Source organism: Suricata suricatta, chromosome 10 (assembly GCF_006229205.1).
Source record: "Suricata suricatta isolate VVHF042 chromosome 10, meerkat_22Aug2017_6uvM2_HiC, whole genome shotgun sequence".
Lineage (NCBI taxonomy): Eukaryota > Metazoa > Chordata > Mammalia > Carnivora > Herpestidae > Suricata > Suricata suricatta.
Genome location: NC_043709.1, coordinates 99,715,789 through 99,723,954, shown reverse-complemented (window position 1 = coordinate 99,723,954; position 8,166 = coordinate 99,715,789). Strand labels below are relative to the sequence as shown.

The following is an 8,166-nucleotide window of genomic DNA, read 5'->3' as shown; positions in this document are numbered from 1 at the left end:
TATATATATATATATATATATATATATATATACACCACATCTTCTTGATCCATTCATCAGTTGATAGACATTTAGGCTCTTTCCATTTGGCTATTGTAGAAAGTGCCGCTATGAACATTGAGGTACCTGTGCTCCTATGCATCAGCACTTCTTTATCCCTTGGGTAAGTCCCTAGCAGTGCTAATGCTGGGTCATAGGGGAGTTCTATGGATAGTTTTTTGAGGAACCTCCACACTGTTTTCCAGAGCGGCTGCACCAGTTTACATTGCCACCAACAGTGTAGGAGGGTGCCCGTCTCTCCACACCCTCGCCAGAATCTATAGTCTTTTGATTTGTTCATTTTAGCGACTCTGACCGGTGTGAGGTGGTGTCTCAGTGTGGTTTTGATTTGTGTTTCCCTGATGATGAGTGACACTGAGCATCGTTTCATGTACCTGTTGGCCATCTGGATGTCCTCTTTGGAGAAGTGTCTATTCAGGTCTTCTGCCCATTTCTTCACTGGATCATTCATTTTTCATGTATGTAGTTTAGTGAGCTCCCTGTATATTTTGGATACTAGCCCTTTATCTGATATGCCTTTTGCCACTATCTTTTCCCATTCTATTGGTTGCCTATTAGTTTTTTTGATTGTTTCCTTTGCCTTACAGAAGCTTTTGATCTTGATGAGGTCCCAGTAGTTCATTTTTGTTCTTGAGTCCCTTGCCTCTGGGGATGTGTCGAGAAAGAAATTGCTGCCATTGAGGTCTAGGAGGCTATTTCCTGCTTTTTCCTCAAGGGTTTTTATGGTTTCCTGTCTCACATTCAGATCCTTTATCCATTTTGAGTTTATTTTTGTGAATGATGTCAGAAAGTGGTCTAATTTCATTTTTCTACATGTTGCTGTCCAGCTCTCCCAACACCACCTGTTGAAGAGGCTGTCTTTTTTCCATTGGATACTCTTTCCTGCTTTATCAAAGATTAATTAGCCACATACTTGTGGGCCCAGTTCTGGGTTCTCTATTCTATTCCATTGGTCCATGTGTCTGTTTTTGTGCTAGTACCAAAGTCAACGTACAGAAATCAGTTGCATTCTTATATACTCAAAATGAAACAACAGAAAGAGGAAGCAAGAAACTGATCCCATTCACAATTGCATGAAAAACCATAAAATACCTAGGAGTAAACCTAACCAAAAATGTAAAAGACCTGTATGCTGAAAACTATAAAAGACTTATGAAGGCAATTGAAGAAGACACAAAGAAATGGAAAAACATTCCGTGCTCATGGATTGGAAGAATAAGCATTGTTAAAATGTCATTATTACCCAAAGCAATTTACACATTCAATGCAATTCCCATCAAAGTTGCACCAGCATTCTTCTCAAAGCTAGAACAAACTATCTTAAAATTCATATGGAACCACAAAAGACCCCGAATAGCCAAAGTCATATTGAAGAAGAAAACCAAAACGGGAGGCATCACAATCCCAGACTTTAACCTCTACTACAAAGCTGTCATCATCAAGACAGAGATTCCTGATCAGCTAAGTATTCCAGAAAGACCATGCGTAAGAGGAAGTATTCAGCAGCTAAATCCAGGGTTGAAAAGAAAAAAAAAAAAAGAGAGAAGTTTCTTGCTACTGTCACAAAGCCAGGTGGCAGTGAAGAGCATGGTGGTTCCTGAGTGATTAAGTGCCTACGTATTATCCTACTGAAGATGTGCCTCAAAAGCTATTAAGCCACGGCAAAAACCTTGTCAGTCAGCATGTGAGAAAACCGTGAGATAGCATCACTCCTGGGACCATTCTGATCATCCTCAATGGGTGCCACAGAGGAAAAGGGCAATTTTCCCTAAGCAGCTGAGAAGGGGCTTTCTTCTCATGACCAGACTTCTGGCCCTCAACTGAGTTCCTCTGCATAGAACATACCAGAAATTCATCATTGCCACCTCCACGAAGATTGATATCAGCAGTGTGAATATCCCCAAACATCTTCACTGATGCTTACTTCAAGAAAGAGCTGTGTAAACCTAGACACTAGGAAGCTGAGATCTTCAACCCAGAGAAGGAGAAATATGAGATTACAGAGATCGATCAGAAAGCTGTGGATTCGCAAACTCTGCCAAAAATTAAAGCTGTTCCTCAGCATCAGGGCTACTTCTGCTTTGTATTTTCTCTCACAGATGGAATTTATGCTCACAAATTGGTGTTTTAGCTTTCTTACAGAGGATCTAATTAAATAACTGATCCATTTCAAAAAAATTAAATAAATAAAAATTAATAAATTGGACTTTATCAAAATTAAAAATGTTTGTGCTTTATTTTACTTTTATTTAAGAAAGTCAAGCCACACACTGGGAAAAATAGTATTTGCAAATCACATATCTGACAACAGACTTATATCTATAATATACAAAGACCTCTTATGACTCAATTATAAGAAGACAAACAACCCAAGTAAAAAATGAGCAAAATATTTTAATAGACATTTACCAAAGAAGATATATGAGGGGCATCTGGATGGCTCAGTTGGTTAAGTGACTTCAGCTCAGGTCATGATCTCTCGGCTTGTGAATTTGAGCCCATGTCAGGCTCTGTGCTGACAGCTCAGAGCCTACAGTCTGCTTTGGATTCTGTGTCTCCCTCTCTCTCTCTGCCCCTCCTCCACTCACGCTCTGTCTGTCTGTCTGTCTCTCTCAAAAATGAGTAAAAATTAAAAAAATTTAAAAAGAGGATACATGAATAGCCAATAAACAAATGAAAAAATGCTCAAAATCATTAGTCTTAGGGAAATGCAAATTAAATCTACAAAGAAATACGCTTTCAAACCCACCAAGATGACTCTGTAATAAAAGAGATGCAAACAAGGGGTTGTGAGATTATGGAAAAACTGGAACCCTCATACACTGCTGGTAGGAATGTAAAATGATGCAGCCTCCAAAAATAGTTTGGCAGATGCTCAAAAGATTAAAGAGAAATGAAAATGTGGGTATATACAAAGATTTGTATATGAATGTGCATGGCAGTATCATTCATAGTTACCCCAAAATGGAAAGAAGCAAATGTCCATCAAACTGGACATTTTGCATAAACAAAACGTGGTATATTCTTAAAATAGAATACTTTTTGGCATTAAGCTGTTACAGAGTACTGATACATGGTAAAAGATAGAACCTCAAAAGCATTATGCTAAATGAAAGAAGACAGACAATAAAAAGATTGCATATTATATGATTCTATTTACTTGACATGTCCCTAAAAGGCAAAGAGAGTTACTGCAAATGAATACGAGATCTTGAAAATTGAATTGTGGTAATGGTTGTACAAGTCTTAAAATTACTGAAACTCTTTGAACTTTATGCTTACGATGAACAAATTTTGTGGTATGCAAATTTCACCTCAATAAAGCTGTTCAAAAAGAATTAAACCAAACCAGGATAGTATTTTATAGAAACTGATGATTACCTCCAAAATTTTCAGGAAATATAAAAGCCCTAGAACAGCCAGAAAATATTTTGAAAAAGAACAATGTTAGAAAACTTACACTATCTGATATCAATATTTCTATAAAGGTACAGAAATCAAGAAGGGGTTATGGTATGGCTTAAGACAGTCAGTGGAACTGAATAGAATCCAGAAATAGATTCACACATATGTAAAAAAAAAAAAAACTAACTTCAGCAAAGATGCAAATGTAATTCAACAAATGGTGCTGGAACAGTCCTTATGTGTGGTCAGAAGACAATAACCCTCTCTGCAAAGATGTCCATGCTCTAATCTCTAGAACCTGGGAATATGTTATCTTCCATGCAAAAGGGGCTGAGTAAAAGATTTGAGGAGTTGGAGAGTTTACCCTAGGTGGGCCCAATGTAATGATAAGTGTCCTTAAACATGGAAAAGAGGCAGAATAGAGTCAGAGACCTATTTCGTGATGTGACCACGAAAGAATGATAAAGTGCAGTGCAATGTTGCTGGCTTTGAATATGGAGAGAGTAGATCCTAAGCCAAGGAATGTGGGTGGCCTTTGGAAGCTAGAAAGGCAAGGAAAGAGATTGTCCTGTAGATCTCTCAGACTTTGTTTGAATGCAGCTCTGCTGACATCTTGATTTTGGCCCAGTGAGACACGTGTTGGACTTTGAATCTACAGAACTGTAAGATAATAAGTTTGTGCTGTTGTTGTTTCAAATGTCTATTTATTTTAAGAGAGAGAGAGAGTGAGTGAGAGAGAGTGAGAAAGAGTGAGAGAGCGAGCAAGCATGAGCAGGGGAGGGGCAGAGAGAGAATCCTAAGCAGGCTCTATACTGACAATGCAGAGTCCCATTTGAGGCTCCATCTCACAAATCTCAAGACTTGACCTGAGCTGCTATTAAGAGTCAGATGCTTAGCCACTGAGCCACCCAAGTGCCCTAAATTTGTGTTGTTTTAAGTTACTAAATACATAGTAATTTCTTATTGCAGCTACTTTGATCCACACCTCACACCATATATAAAAACTACCTCAAAATAGACCTAAATGTAAAATCTAACACTTTAAATCTTCTAGAAGAAAACGTATGAAAAAACATTTGTGACTGTGATTAGGAAATGATTTCTTAAGCAAAACACCAAAAGTAGCATCAATAAAAGAAAATAATTTTAAACCATACCTTATCTAAATTAAACACGTCTGCTCTTCTAAAACAATGTTAAGAAAACGAATAGCTAAACCACTGCATGGGAGAAAATATTTTCAATACATATATCTGAGAAAGGACTAATAATCAGAATACATAAAGCATTCTCATGCATCAATAATAAGCTAAACATTGTGAGGGAGCAAAAGATTTGAACAGATTCTTTGTTAAAAAAATATATTGGGGCACCTGGGTGGCTCAGTCAGTTAAGTGTCTGACTTTGGCTCAGGGCATGATCTTGTGGTCCATGAGTTTGAACCCCGTGTTAGGCAGCCTGAGACCTGCTTTGGATCATATCTCCTTTTCTCTCTGCCCCTCCCCTTCTCACATTCTCTCTCTATCTCTCTCAAAAATAAATAAAGATTTAAAAGAAAGTATAAAAGGGGTCAATTAGCACATGAAAAAGTGCTCTATGTCATTATATTTCAGGGAAGGGTAAATTGAACAAGAGCGAGATACCACTTCACACCCATTAGAATGGTAAAATAAAAAGTATCACAATGCCAAGTGGTGGTGAGAATTAGGTGGGACAACTTAAGACTCTCAGACCTTGCTGGTGGGAGTGTAAAATGATACCAGCACTTGGTAGTTCTTACGAAGTTCAACACACATTTACTGTTCAGCTCAGCAGTGTCACTCAGACATCTTTACCTATGAGAAATAAAAGCATGTTCTGTACAAAACTTATCAACTTGTATATGAAAACTGTAAACTTGAATATGAAAATTCATAACAGATTTATACATAATTGCCTCAACTGGAAACAACTCAAATGTATATCAACCTGAGAATGATTCATAAACTGGCATATATGTACAATGGAAAGCCATTGAACAATAAGAAGAAAGGAATTTTTCTGGGCAGTAACCTGGGTGAATGTCAGAAACAATTTGTGGAGCCCAAGCTAATTTACATAACAGTTTTTATATTTTATGATTTCATATTTTAAATGAAATGTTTTCATAGACAAAAAATAATCTACAATGACAGAAAGCAGATTAGTGGTGCCTTGAGCCAGGAGTGATGGGAATTGGCTGCAAAGGGGTGTTGGGGAGCATTCTGAGTAATAGAAATGTTCTATATCTTGATTGTGATGGTAGAGGTTGCACATTTTCAAAACTTAATATATGGGTATACTTAAGATGCTGATATTTTATTCCATGTAAATTCTGTTTTAAGAAAGTTTATACAAATATAACTTAAAATTTTCTAATTATAAAAAAGGAAGATTATAAAATATTGATTCTAAATTAATAGGAGCTCTGACTCCAGATATAAGAAATAAAGGGGTATACAATCTCTTACATCATATCAACTCTGATATTCTATGACTTCATGAAAGACTGAAAGCTCAATAAAAGAGGCTTAGTCTTGAGATCAGAAAGAAATGTGCAGTAAATATAGAATCACTGATTTTGGAGTTAGAAGGGAATTTGGGGGTCATGCTATGCAAATTTTCCTCCTATAGAGGAATCCGATCAGCAAATCCATTGTTGGACTCTTGTATTATAATTGTTGAAAATGGTTTTTGCTAGTATTGAATTGGAAGTCTCTATCATGGGTCTTAGTTATTCAATGTGGGTTTTACTGTTATGTGAAAAAGTTATTTAGGGTAATGTGCCTCTTCTGAAACTCATTTTAAGGGCAAGAGAGATACCTATCTACATTGATGGTCAGATCATGCTGAGGCAGTCCTTAATAAAAGACTCCACTAGTGTTTCCAAAGTTCCTGCTTTCCAAAGTCCAGTGAGGGACTCAGGAATTGTCTCCCAAAAAGGTTGGCCTCAACTTTTTACATTTCTTAAAATTCTTCACTTTGACTAGAAGCCTCTGTCATTTATTTATGGAGCCCAAGCTACTTTACTACAGTGAAAGGGAATCTTGGTATATATAGCAATGTTCTCTGGATCCAATAGAAGGGATGCAAGCACATGGGAACTAGACTTAGTCATCTCTAAGATCCTGTGGTTCTAAGAAAGTTACAAGAACACGGTTCATATTACTCAGTTTGGAGTGTCACACCAGTTTTCATGGCAAGCAGTGTTTTCTGGCTACCGAATCGATGTTCCTTTCTTTCTGCTTTCTCATGCAACTGTGTAAACATGTAATGTGGGCTGTGGCAACCATCTTGTGACCATGGAGGAAAAACCAAGAAAACCACAGAAAGGTTGAATAAGAACCTGATATCATTGAGCTACGGAATTAACTAACCCTGAAAATTCCCAATACTGGACTCTTTCATAAGTGAAATCAATCCAGTGTTTAAGCAACTTGAAGTTTAGTGTTTTTTCTTTGTTTCCTTTCTCTAGCTAGATGCATTCTAACTAATATAAATTCCTAGGCCGTCTTAATATGCAGATCCTAGACTGGCCACAGATCCATCTTTTAGCTCTCTCTGTTATTAGGTGGCATATGGTCAGCCTCTAAGATAGACCCTATTGGTCCCTGCCTCCTGATATTTGCACCCTGGACTAGCCTTCTCTGACATTGAATCAGGGCTGGTCACCGTGACCGGTGAAATATGGTAGATGTCAGCTTGTCATGTTTTAAGAACACTCAAGTATCTCTGTGGAGAGACCTATGTGGAAAAGAATTAAGGACCCTCACTGAATAGCCAATGCCATCTTATCAGGCATGTGAGTAAATCAGATCCTTCAGTTAAAGTCAAGCCTTCAGATAGTGGCAGTTCTGGCTGACCTGTCTTAATGAACAATCATGAGCCAAAACAGCTGGCCAAGCCATTCTTGACTTTCTGATCCAAAGAAACTATGAGAGTTGATTAATATTTATTTTTGTCTTAAGTCATTAGGTTTGGGGTTAATTCATTACACAGAAATAGTTAAGTAATACAGGGAGATGGTCCTTTTATATTAGAACCCAAATTCTACTCCTCAGTACTTGGTCACAACTGCTTTGCTTGCAGGTACTTACAGCCCACTGGAAGATTTCCAAAACGTCACCCACAAATGACTCAAACAGTTTTCTCTTCCCTTTGCACACAGCCCAGAAATTCAGATGCTCCACATTGTCTATATTCTAAAAACAATTATTACCCGTTCTTTACCGCTTCCTTTTCTTCTCTGTCATTTCTTTTAGTCGTATTTATCCTCGAAGTATCAAGATTTTTCTTCTTTTTTGTTTTTTAAATATAATTTATTGTCAAGTTAGCTAACATGCAGTGTATACAGTGTGCTCTTGGCTTCAGGAATAGATTCCTATGATTCATCGCTTATATACAACACTCAGTGCTCATCCCACAAGTGCCCTCCTCAGTGCCCATCATCCATTTTGCTTTCTCCACCATCAACCCTGGTTATTCTCTGTATTTAAGAGTCTCTTATTGTTTGCCTCCCTCTCTATTTGAAACTTTTTTTCCTTCCCTTCCCCTATGGTTCTCTGTTAAGTTTCTCAAGTTCCACATATGAGTGAAAACATATGATATCTGTGTTTCTCTGACTGACTTATTTCACTTAGCATGATACCCTCCAGTTCTATCCATGTTGTTGCAAAGGGTAAG

The 8,166-nt window shown here is 37.5% G+C and overlaps 1 pseudogene; it reads left to right on the top strand.

Moving 5' to 3' along the window:
* LOC115305332 overlaps positions 1–2,191 on the top strand; it is a 2,836-nt pseudogene extending 645 nt beyond the window's left edge.
* Positions 2,192–8,166: the final 5,975 nt, after the last annotated feature.